Below are 18,806 nucleotides of genomic sequence, written 5' to 3' on the forward strand. Positions count from 1 at the left end.
ATCATTGTTGTTTCTATCTCTCTCTCCCTATCCCTTCCTCTCTGAAATCAATAAAAATATATTTTAAAAAAAGAACTTCTTAAAATTTACCAGTAACTTTCCATGTAATGACTCATGGTGCCAATAATAATAATAATAATAATAAATATCTGATACTAATATTAATAACCATGATTCATTAGAACATTGATATTGTATTAGGCCATGTTTAAATGTTATTTACTTTTTACAACAATGAAAGATGTATATTATTTTCTTTGGTTTACAAATGAGGAAGCTGGTTCATACATTACCTCACTTAATTTCTGTCATAATCCTTTCAGGTTGGTTCTCTTATGGTTCACATAACAGATGAGGAAACTGAAGCTCAGAGGGGCTAAGAAACTTGCACAAGTTCACACAGCGAGTTGGAAACAGGGCTGGTTCTCAAAATCAGAATTTTCTGACTCAAAAGTCAAGGTTTTGAATCACTGTGTTGAAGTTCTCAAAATAACCCCTGATATAGGCAAATATCATCCCCATTTTTCAGTGGGAAAACTGAGGGAATCGGGGGAGGGACTGGCTTATCTAACATTCTCTCAGCTCCATTGTCCTCTCTGGGTCATAATATCTGGTAGTTGCACATAAGGGCTTTGGAGCAGCTGGTGCTTAACACAGTGCTGGGATCTGGTGAGCTATCAGTAAATGATCACCGCTGTCATTTCAGTGTGGGAGTTGAGCAGCCCACAATCTTGGGCACACACCTGGTACCTATGTCCTAGACTGTTTGTATCCTGTTGGATGCCAGCTTGTGCTCAGCCCACAGGACTTTTTTATCATTTCCCGTCAATGCCCACTGATGACACACCACCCTGCTAAAGGCCACCTGAGTCTTTGTGGGAGGCCTGTCTGAATGGATGTGTCCCGGAGGAGACCCTTGGAGCAGAGACCCAGCCCCTGACTCACTCTGAGCTGTCCCCATCTGGCTGAGGCTGGCCCTGGAGCCACCCACTCCTCCAGCACCCGCTGCCGCTGTCTTCTTGGCACAGAGCTCTGGCTGCAGGCTTTGGACTCGGGGCTGCAGAATTACTCACTCACTGATTCTTCCGTTGGCATCTGCCAGTATCCAGGAAGAAGCTTTGTATCCTCTCTTCCTCACTCCGCTTTCCCCCTGTCTCCTTTATTACTGCGTGAATTGCTGGGGCCAAAGTTGGATTGCTCTCCCCTTTCCTCCAAGGACCAGGATCCCGCAAGGATCACCCCAGCACTGGCGAGGCTGGGAGAGTGGGACGCCAGGCCTGGCTCTGTGCCCCTGCAGGAAGACTTAGTCATTGGCTACCACAGACTGAAATGGATTAGAGATGTCAAGGGGAGGAAATGCACTTCCTATGAGTTAGCAGAGGTTGGTCTTTTTAAAAAAAGCCTTTTTATTGCACAGAGAAAGTAAGTGGCAGATTGATTTCCCCTTCTGAGAGTTCCGACTCAAAGCCCCTGGATGCTACCATTGGCAGGCCCCTTCCACTCAGCACTCGGAAGTCACAGGAGGCATGTGACAAAACAGGCTGGGGAGAAGGACAGCTAGATGCTTTACACACATCGTCTCACTTTATTCCCACAACCACCTAGGCATTGTCCCCACTTTGCGGGGTTAAAAAATGTGGCCCTCAGAGTGCTGTCTGAATCTGTCCTTGACTGTCTGAGGTCACACGGTACATGGCAGAGCTGACATATGGACCCAAGCCTCTCTAATGCCAAACTCACGGTAGGGGAAGCGGCTCTTCTGTCTCTTTCTCTCTCTCCATTTCCCATTTTCTTCTCTTTTCCATTTGTCACCTGCTTCCACCCTCCAAGGAGTCAGAGATTTTCCAAAGGATTGAATAACTCCAATACTACCTTGCATATAATAGGTATTCAATAAATACACTCTGACTCTGAATTGCTGTGCCATGACTTTTAAGAGCATTTGCATTTTCACAAAGAGTTCCTGGAAAAGATAATACCCAACACTGACAACTAAATGGTGAAAATCCAGCCCAGGGCATCTTCAGTGGGGCAATTCTGCCCTGCCTTCCTCCCTTCCTCATGTTTTTTTCTCTTTCAAAACAAACAACGGCACTAATCTAAGTGCTTTATACTTATTTACTGATCTAACCCTCAGTGCCCCTGTATGAGGTAGGCACCTTTATTATTAGCAGCATCCCGTTTTGCAAATAAGCAAATGGTGCACAGAGGGGCTTAGTTTTCTATTCAGGAACACACAGCTTTTCATCAGTAGAGTTGGAGTTTGCAGGTGGGCAGTGAGGCTAACCACTTTCAGCGGACAATTCATCCTGGTCAGCTTCCTGAAGCCACTTCCGTCTTTTACATCCGCCTGACACTGTATGGTTTCCAAGATATGTCCATGTGTCTCATGACACTGGGTCCTCACCATCAACTGTGAAGTGAGGGCCATTATTCCCATTCACAACAGAGGAATCCCAAGCTTCAGGGATTTAAGTGAATCAATCACCCCAGGTCACACAACTAATAAGCTGGCCGAGCTTGGGAGCTGAAACCGATGTGTGGTCCACTTATTTCCATGAACGAGGCTAGTGCGGGGACCTGGGAACTGGGGCTGACCAAAGCAAAGACAGAGCTCTGAGCAGGAAAAAAAAATGCTTAATGTGCCCTTTTTTTCTTTCTTGACAATTGGGCAGGGGAAGTGTGTGTGTGTGTGTGTGTGTGTGTGTGTGTAATAGTCATAACGTATTCCTCAGACCTTGAGGTTTTAATAAAATGTGAAAACATTTTTACCAGCACCCTCCCTTCCCTCCTGGTTTGTAGGCTCTGCATAATTTAAGGAAATGTAATCCATATGTTTGATTATTCATACTTCCATCATCAAAAATATTGTTGATTATTTGAGGGCGTTTGATGTTCTGGAAATCTTGCGGGGGGGCGGGCAGTAGAGAAGGGAGAATAATTTTTTTAAAAGCATCCTTTCTTTTCCTACTTTTATTTTCCTTGAAGAATGCTTTATGGCATTTCACTGGCAGATGAATGAGTGGTTACTAGAATATTCCACCTTTTTCCTGTAGATGTTTAACATAGCGATGAATCCAGGGATGCAGTTCTCAGTCTTAGGGCTCTTGTATGGAGGGGAGGAGAGTTAATATTTATGGACTTCCTACCCTGTGCAGATACTTTACCTACAGCGTCTTATGTAGTGTTCATAGCACCCCTGGGAGGAGGTGCCATGGCTCCATTTTATAGAAGAGGGGAGCAAGGCTTTGAGGCCAGGAAGTGGTTGGGCTGGAATGCAAATCGAGCTTTGCCTGACCCCAAAGCTGTGGTGCTCATACCTTTCAGCTTCTTCAAGGGAATTCAAGGGTATTTGCCACCCAAATCAGAACATTACCCAATTTCCTTACATCCCTACCCCTATATCACCGACCAACCTCTGCACCTAAATCACTTCCCTCTCAGAGCCCTTGCTCATCTGTACAGGTAGTGAGAGCTAAGGTTCGGATTCAGTGTCCCCATTCACTGAGCATCTACTATGTGTGGGGTACAGAGCTAGGTGCATGGAGGGACTGGCATGAACCACAGGAGTCCCCTTTTCTCTGGAATGAAAGCAAGTCAGGGCAGCTGATGTACCTCCAGCACTGACCACCCTTCCAGGGCATGATGACACTGAAGCCTGCAAGCTACAAGCTCAAGGAACCTCTCAGTGACACCCCCTCATCTTTTAATTAGCAACATCGCACTTTTTACAGGATGACATTTTTCTTGTTTATCTATTTTTTTTATTATTTATCTCTACTCCTCTTCCTTTCCCTCTAGAAGTGTAACAGTTCCTGGCATATAGAAGGCACTTAAGAAATACTTGTTGGAGGAAAGCATGTCTTACTCATCATTGCATCCCTAGGCCCTAAAACAGACTAGGGATTTAGTACTAATTCCATCCAGTATTTACTGAGCGCTTATCACATGCCAAGCACTCTTGGAAGGATGTTACTGGTACTATCTCAGCCTTACAGGAAACCTCTGAGGTAGATACAATTATTATTCCCATTTTACAAACGAGGAAATAGAGGCACAGAAAGGCCACGATGCCACAGCTATCAAGAAGTGGGACAGAGTTCTAAACCCACAGAGTCTCCACCCCAGAGCTGGAGCTCTTGACCTTGATTCTAAGTGTTAATGAATCCATGAATGCTTCGGAGAACTATTGCTAAGCGGAGTGTGGAGTCTAGAAGCATGGTGCTCAGTGTAAGGAGAATAGAATCAATGCATTACATCTGACAGAATCAAACTTTTCAGAGAAGTTGACGAGTCTTAGCCTTAGAATGGTTGGGTGTCAACATGTGCACTCCAGAATCGAGAGTCCAGAGTCAGAACCATGGCTGAGATTGAGGCAAGGACAGATTATGCAGAGAGATGTGAGGGAGGGGTGAAAAGGGTGGGGAATAAGGCTGGATAGGGGAGAGTTTTGAATGCCAGGTAAACAGATATGGCCTTGGTGCTGTGGGAAAGGCGTATCATGGCAGGTTTCCACACACAGAAATGACATGATCCGAGCCTCTTAGCTCAGGTGTGGTTAGCCTTGTGCTTGAGCTGCAGGGACTCTGGTTCAGATTGCATGTCACATCTCATTAAATTGTCCCAGGAATCCCTGGAAGTCCAAAGTGCTGTTCCATTTTACAGATGACACCATGGATGCTCAGAGAGTTGAATTTTCCCAAGTTGATCAGCTGTTATGTCAGAACTGGAGCTCTAATTCTGGTCTGCCCAGACTTTTCCACTCCCAACTAGGTAAACATTCCCACAACTCCATGAAGAAAGGAATGAATCCCCTTCAACTTCCAAGGGAAAGGAGGATTCCCTGGTCACTTCTCCCTTCTCAACATTCAGGCTGTTTCCAGGGGAGAGAGTTTCCCATGTGGAGGGAGGAGCAATAGGGTGGGGACAGTGGGGCAGGCAGGGGCATTAGTGGAGAGAGAGCCTTGTGGAGGAGGGGAGGATGGGAAGAAAGGCAGCAAATTGTTTCTGGATGGAATTTTCCAGACAGGGCCTCAGTCAGAGAACAAATGTGCCTTCTGAATTTTCACTCTAATTGTTACTGACCTTTAGTGAGATGAGCAAAATTACTCTCCCGCGCCCCACCACCCCCACCCCTTTTTACAAAATCATTTTCCCTGACTTCTCAAAAATGAAGTTTGGCCAGCCTGGCCCTGACTACTGACTATGGGAAAACAATGCATCTCCTTATGGCCCCAAACTGAGCCTTTGCAATTAATCCATTGATCTCAGTAGAAAACCCTATTGTATCAGGGTCTGCTGGGAGAAAGCTGCATCCTGCCCCTCTCCAGCCCTGCACAGAATGCTCATTGAAGTCAGCCCCCGAATTGATGGCAGGATATGGCCCCAACAGCCTCCAAATTAAAGGGACCCAGAAAATAACATTGGCTGGGTAGGGAGAGTAGGGGAGGGTCTGCTTCCTTTACAAGCTGTGGGTAAGGGTCTGCCTGTGCTCAGAACTCTTGGAATTGTGATGGTTTCTGCTTGCCCCTGAGCCTCACTTCTCCATAGTGTGTTCTGCAGCTTTAGACCCTTAGCTCTCTAGATTGCCAAGTGTTTGGCTTTTTGTCAATGCTGATAACATTGACGATAATGATACTGCCTGCGATCTATTGGGCACTGAACACTAGATAGCACCAGTCCCTCTGCCTCACCTCATTTACTTCTCACACAACCTTTAATGAGGGTGATGGAGATTGTGAGGACTCTCTTGTTGAGTGGGTCCCATGTTCCAGGTTCTTTACACCTTCTTTTTTCATTTAATCCTTCAAATGGTAGAAGTGAGCAGAGCTAGCTAGCTGGACCCAGTCCACTTGTCTTCAAAAGGCATTACGTAGTAAGCATCACTGGAAGCACAAGACATATTTCCCAGAGCTCCTCTGAGGTGGAACATATTGCTGGAAGGAAGAGTTACATGAGTTACCTGGGCTGATGTGTGAGCCCTGAGGGTTCTAACCTTTCTTCCATGAGAGATGGGGAATGATTGCAGGACTTTTGCTGAATGGAGAATTGGTGGGATGCTGCCATCCCGGGCACCATGCATGCTTGTAAGGTTGCACACTGCTTCCATATACCGTGTACATTATGTATAGTGTGTGTGTATGTCACACACGAGCCCTGTTACATACATTGTCATGGAGACAATTCTACATGGCAGACCTGCCATGGTCCTCCTTTTCGGCTCTTCCCTCATCCAATAAGCCCTCTTTCTTCAAAATGAATAAACAAGTAGTCAAAGCATTTTAAACCTTCAGGGTGCACCTACATTGTCAGTCTAGCCCTGTAGGTGGGTATTATTTTCATTTTACAGATAAAGAAGGCACTACAAGGTGAAATGACATGTTATAGGACCCACAACTAAGTAGTTTATTCAGAACCAACAAGAATGTAAGCTCTAGGAAAACTGGATTCTTTCTCTCTTACTCAACATATACCTCCAATATCTATAGAACTACATACCACCTATATCTAGTATAATGCCTGGCATGTAGACAGTGCTCAATAGATATTTGTTGCATAAAAGAAAAAATGTGACTTTTTGCTCTTTTCTAAAAGATTCCTCTCTACCCTCCTGACTACTACACTGCTATTTGTCTGCTCCTTGTGTTTTTAGATAATCCTTCTACAAAGACCTGTTGATGAATGCCACAAAAAGTCCAGGAGGAAAGGGGGATTCCTCAGATATTAAAAAAGGTATGCTTCCTTTCATCAGAAAACAAGAGCTATAGAATTCCTCATATTTCCCATTTAACTTGGCTTCCAAGGAAGTCAGAATTAAATCTGGTGCTCAATTTCATATTATAGTTGGGTTAGATTCAGAGTAAAGTGTTGTGTTTTTTTTTCACATACTATGTGGTTTCAGCTCTTTCTCTCTCTCTGTACGTGGCTCATCTTTATAGGTGTCTTTGAGGTATAGAAAAGACATAGTCTAATAATAATTGTTTTCATGATGTCACTAGAGCAGTGGTTCCCAACCTTCCTAATGCCATGACCCTTTAATACAGTTCCTCATGTTGTAGTGACCCCCAACCATAAAATTATTTTCATTGCTACTTCATAACTGTAATTTTGCTACTGTCATGAATCATAATGTAAATATTTCTGATATGCAGGATGTATTTAGGTGACCCCTGTGAAAGGGTCGTTCGACCCCCAAGGGGGTCACCACCCACAGGTTAAGAACCGCTGCACTAGAGCCTTGTGTTGTCTGGAGCCACCTCCTCTGTTCCAAGATCTCTACTGGGAAGCTACACCTAGTCCCGCACTTTTGTTGTAAACTTCACACTTCATCTATATCAGTAGTTTTCAACCAGTATGGGGTGGGTTCAGTAATTTCACCCTCAGGGGACATTTGGCAATGTCTAGAGGTGTTTTTGGTTGTCACTGGCATTTAGAAGGTAGAGGCCAGAGATGCTGCTTAATGTCCTACAATGCATAGGACTACTGCCCCCACAGCAAAGACTCATCCAGCTCCAAATGTCAATAGGGTCAAGTGTTGAGAAACCTTGATCTATACCTGTCAGCCCTCTATCTGTGCTTCTCAACTATCATGACGTATGTCATGGAAATAATCTGGACTTCACCCCTTTTTCTCTTCCTTTGATTAAGGCTCCTCAAGGGAAGCCTTTGGCCAGCTTACCATATATTCTCTCCTGAGCAGGCTATTCATTGTCTCCTCTCTTCCCTGCTTCCACCTCGCTCACATACTAAAGGAACCCAGACAAACAAGGACCCCCATCTTACTCATCTTTGGATCTTTGATTTCGACACAAGTCCTAGCATGGAGACTTTTCTATTTAAGTCACAGGGTCATCTCGCCTTTTTGGCAGTGGGAGGAGAGATATAATTTCAGAATGAAATAGTGTTCTTCTTCTGATTGCCTGTAATTACACAGTCCCATAGAGGAAGTTAATAAAAACATAGCTCCCCAGAGGTCTGTGCTGATAGCCTTTGGACAGAGCCTGGGTATTTTTGCTGTGAAGGCATTCCCCATGTCTGCCCCTGCCATCCTGTGTTCTCTTAGTTGACTGAGTAGCATCAGTCCTTTGGGTCAAGGGCCAATTTTATTGCCAACAACTCTACTCTGTCCTGGCATCCTAATAATCTGTTATAACTTTCTTTCCTCATATCAAGCTGCCTTCTTTAAATTTCTGCATACCTACTTCAGTTTCCCTGCTTGACACCTCAGGTTCTTCCTGGCGTGGAGCTCAGGTTTGCACATAAGCCTTATGGGTTGAAAGCAGGCTGCCAAGTCTACTTTTCTCTGGTGAGGGCAGAGGGAGGGAAGGAAGGTTCTGGGTCCTGCTTTTCCTCCTCATCCAAGGGTCCTTCCTGCCGTGACCATGATGGTTTCTGCAGCCCAATGTGGTGACCTCCACCCCAGTTGTGAACATTGTTTCTGGCTGTGTCCCAGTGAGGGATAGCACCCGCTTGGCACTGCCATTGCGGGAGGTGAACTCAGGCTTACTCCATCAGTTAGACACCTATTCATTCCACAGCGTTTAATGCTTGCAGCAAAAGTACTGGGTGCTAAGCACCATGCTGGCCATTGGGTTCACAAGATTAGTAAGATCCCATCACTAGCTCACAGAGAGACCAAATGACAGCATACTGTACTCTGAACACAGGGTGTTAGTATTATGCTCCTGAGGACAGCCAACTCAGACTGAGGGAAGGTGGTCAGGGTGGCCTTCCTGGAGGAGGGGATGCCTGAGCCAGGTTTTAGGGGGCTTCTGCTGGCTTACCCAGCTGCTTCAGCCAGACTGGTCTCCCAGCAACTGCCTCCCACTGGTTGTCCTCCTCCTCATTCCTGTCAGCCCCCAGCTTCCCAGACATCTGTGTTGCGCTGCTTGTGGCAATTCTCTTTTCTTAGAGAAAAAAAAATGAAAATGGAAAAGAGAATGGTGCACCCATTGGTGGAAACTTTTGTCGTCTGTAAAGTTATCACTCAGCTTATAAGTAAGCTGGGGATCCCAAAGCTTTGACTTCGCATTATCAGCTGCTCCAAGGTGCTCACACTGAAAGCTTCTGTTTCCTGCTGGGGTGGAGGTGGGATCACCACACCTATCACCCAGCTCCAGTACCACCAGAGAGAGACTAAGCCAAACCCTGGGGGCGAGGGGGGGGGCGGGGCGGTTATTATTTGAATGCTCACAATAGCTCTGAGCGGTGGCTCTCATCGTCCCCATAGCATTGCTAAAGCAACTGAGAATCAGATGGGCTGAGTCGCTTGCTAATAGAGGCAGAAGCCAGGATACTAAAGCGGGCATTTCAGTCCAAATCCATGTTCTTCTCTTCACACCCCATTCTCTTAGCACAGCTGAGGCTCCTGGACCAACGAGGAGCCTCTCCTGTTTTCCTCAGGCTTGCTCTCTCTGAGCTTCTTCCAGATAAAACGGGACCAGAACAGAGCTTATGCATTGTGTTATGTCTCACCTCCTTCTCTCCAGATTCAGAGCATGGGTCCATTTACCGAGAGACTCAGATTCTCCACAGGGGCATTAGATAAAGGCTGGAGCCCGAAATGCTGTTTTGGAAAAGATGAAACAACCCTTGCCGTGTTTATATTCAATTCCGGAGACCTGGTTAGAAAAATATTTTTAAAAAACGGAAGGAAGAGTAACCCTGCACTCACAAAATGTGGGCTCCTCCTGGGGAGGGGGAGGGAACCTCTGCCCTCTGATTCTGTTCCCAGGAGTGGACATGTCCAGCCCCAAACTGACTGCCGTTGCGAGATGAAAGGGAATCTTTCAACATTTCCTCCTATTGTCTGAGCTTTCTCCCTGCTTTGTTACCATAACATTCTTTTTTGGAATTCCATTAATGTGGGGGTTTCCCCTCCCCCAGAAACAATTAGAAGAGAACAGTTGGCAAAGCCAGCCAGGAAAGACCTGTGGCTCACTCTGAAGTGAGTAACTATCACGTGTCTTGGAATGGCTGGCTGCTGCCAGGGGAAGGAGTTTGAGCCTAAAGAGGAAAACACGAGTACCCAGTGAAGTGGAAGATGGGCTGTCTGGCTGCGGTGGTGGAGATGGAGACACTGCGAGGCACGGGGAGGGCTGAGAAGGACCTGGGCATCGGAAGACCTGGGCTCACATCCCGGTTTCACCCTTAACTAGTTGCATGAACTTGAGCAGGGTATTTAACTTTTCTAAACCTCCCCAAGTTCGTCAGTGAAAAATAGGAATTCTGCCTCGGTTATGTGGATTCTGGTGAAGATGAAACAAGAGAGGGGGTAGCAAAGGAACTGGCACATGGTAGCTTCCATAGACTTCTTTCTTCCTTCCTCTTGTCATACTCCTTTCCACCTTGCGCAGTCTTCAACCTGGAGATTTTGAGTTGGCTGAGTAAAAGACAGGAACACCTGAAATAGGAAACTTCAAGCACTGCACCTTCACTTACTAGTAACTAGTGAGTAATTGTTTGTATGTTTGAAGCAAGTAGTTTGCAAGAGAAGACTACTTGATTGAGGCTGTCTGTCCATGTGGATTTTCAACATTGCTCTGATCACTAGTCATATATACATATGATGTGTAAAATAAACCTACCATTTATAAAGTACTTGTGCACCTGTTATATCCTGGGTACTTTGTGAATTTCATCTTGTTTAATCCTTACAATCACATTATGTTGTAGGGATTGTTATTCAGATGTCCACCTAGGAATGAAGAACTACTCAGTAGTGAATTAGTATTTTTAAAAGACTATTTTTAAGAAGAGTTTTATATTTACCACAAAATTGAGAAGGAAGTACAGAGATCATATACCCCTACCACCACACATGTATAGCTTGTCTCATCAACATCAACCGCCAGATGGTACTTTTATTTTTCTTTACAAAGGATGGATCTATATCAACACATTATTATCATCCAAAGTTAATAGTTTACCTCAGTATTCACTCTTAGTATTGTACATTCTTTGGGTTTGAACAAATGTATAATGACACATATCCATTATTATACTATATACAGATATTACATGTCACTGCTTTAAAAATCCTCTGTGCTCTGCCCATTCATCTCTTCTCCCCCACCCTTACCTGCCCCTGGCAACCACTGATTTTTTCTTATTGTCTACATAGTTTTGCATTTTCCAGGTTATCCTATAGTTGAAATCACGCAGTATGTAACCTTTTTGGATTGGCTTCTTTCCCTTAGTAATATGCATTTAAGGTTCTTCCCTGTCTTTACATGTCTTGACAACTCATTTCACTTTAGCACTGAATAATAATCCACTATCTGTGTGCACCACAGTTGTGTGTGTGTGTGTGTGTGTGTGTGTGTGTGTGTATGTGTTTTATTTGTTTGTTTGTTTAATTCACCAACTGAAGGACTTTTTGGTTGCCTCCAAGTTCTGGCAATTATGAATAAAGCTGCTATAAACAACCATGTGCAGGCTTTTGTGTGGACATAAGTTTTCACGTCCTTTGGGTAAATACCAAGGAATATGATGGCTGGGGCATAAGGTAAGAGTATGTTTAGTTTTGTAAGAAACTGACAAACTGTCTTCTGAAGTGGCTGTCCCATTTTGCAATTCCTGCCAACAGTGAATGAGCAGGGTTCCTGTTCTACATCCTACCAGCATTTGGTGGTGTCAATGTTTTGGATTTTGGCCATGTTAATAAATGTGTAGTGGTACGTCATTGTTTTAATTTGCAATTCCCTGATGACATATGATGTGGGGTATCTGTTCATATGACTATTAGCCATTTGTATATCTGCTTTGTGAAGTCTCTATTAAGGTCTTGGCCCATTTTTAAATTGGGCTGTTTGTTTTTCATTGTTGAGTTTTTGTATATTTTGGATAACAGTCCTTTATCAGGTGTGTCTTTTGCGAACGTTTCCTCTCAGTCTCTGGCTTTTCTCATTCTCTTGATATTGTCTTTTGCAGAGCAGAAATTTTAACTTTTAATGAAGTCCAGCTTATCAATTATTTCTTTCATGGATTGTGTCTTTGAAAAGTATCTAAAAAGGCATCACCATTCGATTGTCCAGCACCATTTGTTGAAAAGATTACAATTTCTTCACTGTATTGCCTTTGCTCCTTTGTCAAAGATCAGTTGACTATATCTGGGCTCTTTATTCTATTCCATTAATCTATTTGCCTATTCTTTTATCTATTCCTATTTTACTGAGAATTTATTATGAATAGCTGTTGGATTTTGGCAAAAGTTTTTTCTGCATCTATTGATATGATCATGTGATTTTTCTCATTTAGTTTGTTGTTGTGATGGATTAATTGATTTTCTTTTTTCATTCTCTTGATATTGTCTTTTGCAGAGCAGAAATTTTAACTTTTAATGAAGTCCAGCTTATCAATTATTTCTTTCATGGATTGTGTCTTTGAAAAGTATCTAAAAAGGCATCACCATTCCCAAGGTCATGTAGGTTTTCTTCTATGTTTATCTTACAGGAATTTTATAGTTTTGCATTTTGCATTTAGATCTATGATTCACTTTGAATTAGTTTTTGCTATGTGTAAGGTTTGTGCCAAGATTCTTTCTCCCTCCCTCCCTCCCTCCCTCCCTCCCTCTCTCTCTTTCCTTCTTTCTTTTCTCTTCTTTTCTTTTCTCTTCTTTTCTTTTCTTTTCCTTCCTTTGGGGATTTTCTAAAAAACACACAAATTGCACAGCAGACATTTTATATTTACAGTGTATAATCTATTAGCTGCAATCACTTATAGGCTTCAGCTTCTTATTTGTCCTCAAAAATTCTCTTAGGTTTTCAATAGTTTTAGTCAAGTTATCCTTCCTTCCTCCCCTTCCCTTCCTTCCCTTCCCTTCCCTTCCCTTCCCTTTCCTTCCTTTCCTTCTTTCTTGCATGTGGATTGTCCAGCACCATTTGTTGAAAAGATTACAATTTCTTCACTGTATTGCCTTTGCTCCTTTGTCAAAGATCAATTGCCTATATTTATGGGAGTTTATTTCTTGGGTTCTTTATTTTGTTCCATTCATTTATTTGCCAATTTTTTTTTTGCCAATACCACTCTGTCTTGATAATTGTGGCTTTATAGTATGTCTTGAAATTGGGTATTTTTAGTCTTTCAACTTTGCTCTTCTTTTACAAAATTATGTTGGCTATTCTGGGTATTTTGCCTCTCCATATAATCTCTAGAGTCAGTTTGTTGATATTCACAAAATAAGTTACTGGAATTTTGATTGAGATTGTATTGAATCTATAGATCGAGTTGGGAAGAACTGATAACTTGACATATTGAGTCTCCCTATCCATAAACATGAAATACCTCTCCATTATTTAGTTCTTCTTTGATTTCATTCATCAAAGTGTTGTAGATTTTCTCACATAAATCTTTTATGTATTTTGTTAGATTTATACAAAAATATTTCATTTTGGGGAATGCTTTTGTAAATGACATTGTGTTTTTAATTTCAAATTTCATTTGTTTACTGTTGGCACATTGGAAAGCAATTGACTTTTATGTACATAATTGTGTATCCTGCAACCTTGCTCTTAAGAACTGATATTCTCCTTGGGATTAGAAGTCTTTTACTAGGGTTTTTCTCCTCTAGACTGTGGGTGTCCTGAGGATAGTGAATCTGTTTAATTATCTTTTACTCAATGCTTAGCAAATATGTGGCACAGAAGTCTTTCAGAAAATGTGAGGCTATAGTAGAATCAAAGATAGGGTGAGGAAGGAAGAACTAAATAATTTATTCCACAATTATTTGCTCAGTGCTTAAAATGTCCCATGCCCAGATATATAATGAATAGCACAGTCATGACTAGCACAGGCTACACATGTAGATCTCTCTCTCTCTCTCTCTCTCTCTCTCTCTCTCTCTCTCTCTCTCTCTGTGTGTGTGTGTACATGAAGAATGATGAATTGATGGTGAATGTATGCAGAGCCCTGAGGACCAATCACAGAGGATGCCTCTGCACTTTAGCTTTCTGAACGGAAGCTTTCAGAATCCAGAAGAAGGAAGAGAAGGAACCTATTTAGATGCCCAACTGAGCTGTTGAGTGTAGATAGTTCGAGAGGGCTCCTCAAACTATTTCTGAGAGCAGGTGATTTTTGCAAATGCGGGCTTGTGGGCATATGGTATATGGATGATATAATTTCTTTAATTAAAAGTGTTATCTTAACCAGAGAGTTTTGTAAAACCCCAAAACAAAGACATCTGTTGCTGTTTTTGTTCTTTTCCCCAGCAAACAATCTGGTAGTGAAAAATAGGAATGACTAAATGGAACACCAGGGAAGATTATGGACTTGAAAAACAAACCCCTAGATCTTAAAGAGGGGGGCAATCAACCAAGGTACAAGGCAGGCAGAGTCTTCTGTGAGAACTTGGATCATTATAATTATTAAGACAGAATCAATGGGGGTGAGCTTATGGCAAATTTAATAGCTTTTTCTGTTGTCCATGAACCTTAACTACTAGCTCTGTGCTGCTGGTGCCTTGGCTCAATCTCCAGGTCAGAGGCTTTTATCCAGTAGGTCTCCTGAACATCTTCTTCTGACCTCCCACAGGTACCTCAAACTCAGCTGATCAAAACTAACCTCATTAGTCCCCAGGAACCTGTTTCTTCTCCTCCATTTTGGGGAGTGTCCCACAACCCACTCAGTTCCCCAGGACCTTCCCCCTCCTGGAGACGCTGTACAAACTGAAATCAAGACCTGTGGCTTGCCCCCTGGAAAAATTGCTGCCTCTTCTTCACTCCTATTACCTCTGCACCCCTCTCTCAGATTTCTGTAATGGCCCTCTCTCTCTCTAGGCCCTTATTTAATCTTGACCCCTATATCAGAATTCAGAAGCAGAATTCACCTCACATGGCTCAAATGAAGAGCCATTAATGAAGGGACTCCATAGAGTTTTATGGGCACGGGTAATGGAATGAACAAGAGATGAACAAGAGGCACCAGAGACTAGCAATGGCTAGAAACTCTTATCATATCTAGGACTGAAGGGACAGGGTGAAAAAATAAAGATATTGAAACCCAGTGACAACTAGAACTATGGAGGAAGGGCTGCCCCATCTGGAAATACCAGAGAAGAATGTAGAAGTTAGGGGTGGGGTGGGGAAGGTAGGCAGGGATGAGAGGGAAGAAATCACACAATGCTCTCTCCACTCACCTTCCTTCTCCTTACTGGTGTTTCCCATTGTTTGAAACCAGAACTCAGGTTCAAGGGAGCCCAGAAGATGCAGTCAGCAGGGTTCAGTCTCCTGGGGCACAAAGGGGCTGAGAATGGATTTGGGAACATGGAAGAGGAGGACAGAGAATAACCAGTCTCTCCTCTCTTATCTATTCTACACTCTGATACCTAAGTGTTATTTCTAAAACCCTGCCAATGTCTTTCTTTGGACTAAACCACTTTGGAAACTCCCCATTGCATTCAGGATAAAAATCAAACCTCTGTAAGCTGTTGTTGAATCTTCCCATTGACTCTTCTGACCTCTCTATTCCTATCTCTTGCCACTCCTGGTCCTTACTCCACACCTCTATTGCATTATTTCCAATCCCTAAATACACCATACTGTTCCAAATACCCATGCCTTAGTAAATGTTCCTCCCCCTCCTCCCCCGGAATACCTTCTTCTCCCCACCCGAATCTCCCCAGCATCACCTGCCTGGTGAAGTGCAAGTTCTAAACCTACAGATGTCACCACCTCTGGATAATCTTCTCTTACTATAACTCTCCATTATCTGAGTTATTCATTCCTACATATTTTTATTTTTGCATTACTGACATACTTTTTGACTTATTCTTGAGCATTCTGTATCTCCCAGCCAAACTGGCAGCTCTTTGAAGGTGAATACTGTTATGCATCTTGGCATCACAGCTGATTGTCATTGTGTCTGGAACATTAAACTTGCTCAATAACATTTAAGGAAGAAAGGAAAGAAGAGAGCAAGAGAGAGAGGGATGAAGGACAGATGGAAAGGAAGGGAGGAAGGAAAGAAGGAAGGAAGAAAGGAGGGAAGGAAGGAAGGAAGGAAGGAAGGAAGGAAGGAAGGAAGGAAGGAAGGAAAGAAATCATCCCGGCTATCATTCAAAGCATTTTTAAGTGCCTTGCCACATCTGACCTTAATAAGTGCTGGGGTAGGATGGTTGGTTGCCTAGGATAAAGATGCTGAATCTTAGAGAGGGTGGGAGGAGGCTGGGCAGTTAGAAGATCTTGGGGTTGGGGATGAGTGGATTGGATTTGGGCCCCAATTTATGGGGTATGAGTTCTTTACAAAACTAGGAAATCCTCAGAGCTTTTGCTTCATTTCTGTGAATTGGGGCTAATAAAAATATTTGCATCCCAGAGCTGTGGGTATAGCAGTATGTGGAGATGTTTCATATACTATACAGGGCTAGACAAATAAAAGGGATGTTAGGACCACTTTTCAGCACACAATGCCACTTTTAGTAGTTCTGATTGATAGATTGACATCTTCTCAGTTGTCCTACCTTGCATGCCCAAGCTAATGGAAGGCTGAGGAGGCTCTTCCCACGGTGAGGAAGTTGCTTCATGGATTTTTTAGAGTTGTAAGGGCAGGTCCAGAAAGCACTTGGAAACCGCATAGACCAAGCATGTCAAACTCAAAGGCTAACACTGGCCAAATAAACAAGATTTAAGTTTATGTGGGCTGCAAAAAACCAAATGCTTCAATTTTCATAGGAAGGTAGGTTTATTTCGATAGAGACGTGCTAAATACAATGAGCTGAAATAAATGAGTAATCGTTTAGATAAAATAATAGAAAATTTTAATAAAAATTAACATTTTTCTTGAACATTAACTTTACAGATACTGAATAACTGCACAAATTAATAAGCATAACACAAATAAACCTATTTTTCTTGTTCTCCGAAAGCGAAGTATTTCCTGTTGTGCACACCAAACAAGTCAGTCCAAGGCTAATGATGTGGCCATTGGCTGCTAAAATATTCACTGCTAGTATTAGTGGAGAGAAATGGTATGCCTGCACATAAGGTGCATAAGGGAAATGAATCCAAGACGATTATAGTAACCAGTCATTAGTGAACACTGTAGTTCATTATTAATAACTAGAGGCCCGGTGCATGAAAATTCATGCACTGGAGGGGGTGGTCCCTCAGCCTGGCCTGCCCCCTCTCACAGTCCAGGAGCCCTCAGGGGTGGGAGAAGACCCTGCAATCAGGGGAAGGCGGCACCCCCATCACACCTCTGCTGCTGCCACTGCTGGCAGTGCAAGCCTTGGCCAGCCCTGGTTACCTGAGCCTCGGGAGGCCCTGGCTGGCTGGGCAGCTGCCATCTAAACATTGCCTGCACCTCGGGTCTGCCTTGGGCATCTGGGGGGCTGAGGAGACTGGGTGCTGCCATCTTGTGGCTGTGGGAGCTGCCATCTTTGAGGGTGGGACAGTCAATTAGCATATTCCCTCCTTATTGGCTGTGGGTGCCGCCATCTTTGTGATAGCGTGAGGATCAATTAGCATATTCCCTCTTTATTAGATAGGATTATGTATAACAGGATATTGTAAAAATTAAGTTATGAAATTTTTATTAAAACACATTTCTTACATACCATTATATTGTCTGGGCTGCAAAAATATTAGTTGGGGCTGCATGTGGCCTGCAGGCTGCAAGTTTTACATGCTTGACCTAGACCAGTGGTCGGCAAACTCAGTCAACAAAGCAAATATCAATAGTACAACGATTGAAATTTCTTTTGAGAGCCAAATTTTTTAAACTTAAACTATATAGGTAGGTACATTGTTATTAACCTACCTATATAGTTTAAGTACTGTTGATATTTGGTGCCTCCCCTGCGCTGCGTATCCCATGGCCCACCTGCGCTGCATCTCCTGTCACCCAACTGGCCGACACCCCCCACTTCTTCTAATGCCAATTCTTCAAAATAGACTCCCCCAGGCCAAAAACCAACTTCTGCGCATGGGCCATGAAGTTTCAATCGCACTGTTCGTGCACGCCCGCACATGGTATTTTGTGGAAGAGCCACACTCAAGGGGTCAAAGAGCCACATGTAGCTCACGAGCCGCGGTTTGCCAACCACTGACCTAGACCAACCAACCTTTGATCTGTTGCTAGGGACACCCGTTACAGGCTTCCCTGACAAGTAGACAGACAGGCTTCCAACACCAGTGGCAACTCCTCAGTAAAGTCAGCCCCTTCCATCTTTGGAAGACTCTGGCTGCCAGAAACTTCTTCCATTGAGCAGAAATCTGTCTCCATACTTACATACTGGCTGTGGTTTTAGGCTTTGGGGCCACCCAAGGAGGCCTAAGTTCACTTCCACACAACTATTTTGAAAGGAAGGCAGGTCTACTGTCCTTGGAATTGTTTCTCTTCCAGGCAAAACATCTCTTGCCCTTCACCTGTTATTTATCATGGAGCTTTTAAGACCTTCACTACCTTGAAGGTCTCATCAGAACTTTTCTCTCTACTGGTATTCCTCATTAGAGCTTGTGACAAACCATACAATTGCCTCTCTTGACCATACTGACACCATAACTAGCCATCGTACATCTAAAACAATACGTTCAGATAGGGAAATCAAGCTCTGTGAGGTGGAGGCCACTTGTCCCAATTCATATGGATGGTACATTATAATTACACTAGAGGCCCGGTACACAAAAATTTGTGCACTCGGCGGGGAGGGAGGGTCCCTCAGCACGGCCTGTGCCCTCTCGCTGTCTGGGACCCCTCGAGAGATAACGACCTGCTGGCTTAGGCCTGCTCCCGGGTGGCAGAGGGCAGGCCCAATCCCTAGGTGCAGCCCCTGGTCAGGCTCAGAGCAGGGCCGATTGGGAAGTTGGCCA

At 43.6% G+C, this 18,806-nt stretch overlaps 1 long non-coding RNA gene across 1 annotated transcript in view; it reads left to right on the forward strand.

The window, feature by feature from the left end:
* LOC102753145 overlaps positions 1-18,806 on the forward strand; it is a 133,113-nt gene that overhangs the window by 57,936 nt on the left and 56,371 nt on the right. Inside the window, exon 4 of the long non-coding RNA XR_001514678.1 lies at positions 6,653-6,732. This is a non-coding gene — a long non-coding RNA (uncharacterized LOC102753145). The remainder of the gene's footprint in view (positions 1-6,652; positions 6,733-18,806) is intronic.

This window comes from Myotis davidii, unplaced genomic scaffold (assembly GCF_000327345.1).
Source record: "Myotis davidii unplaced genomic scaffold, ASM32734v1 scaffold79, whole genome shotgun sequence".
Lineage (NCBI taxonomy): Eukaryota > Metazoa > Chordata > Mammalia > Chiroptera > Vespertilionidae > Myotis > Myotis davidii.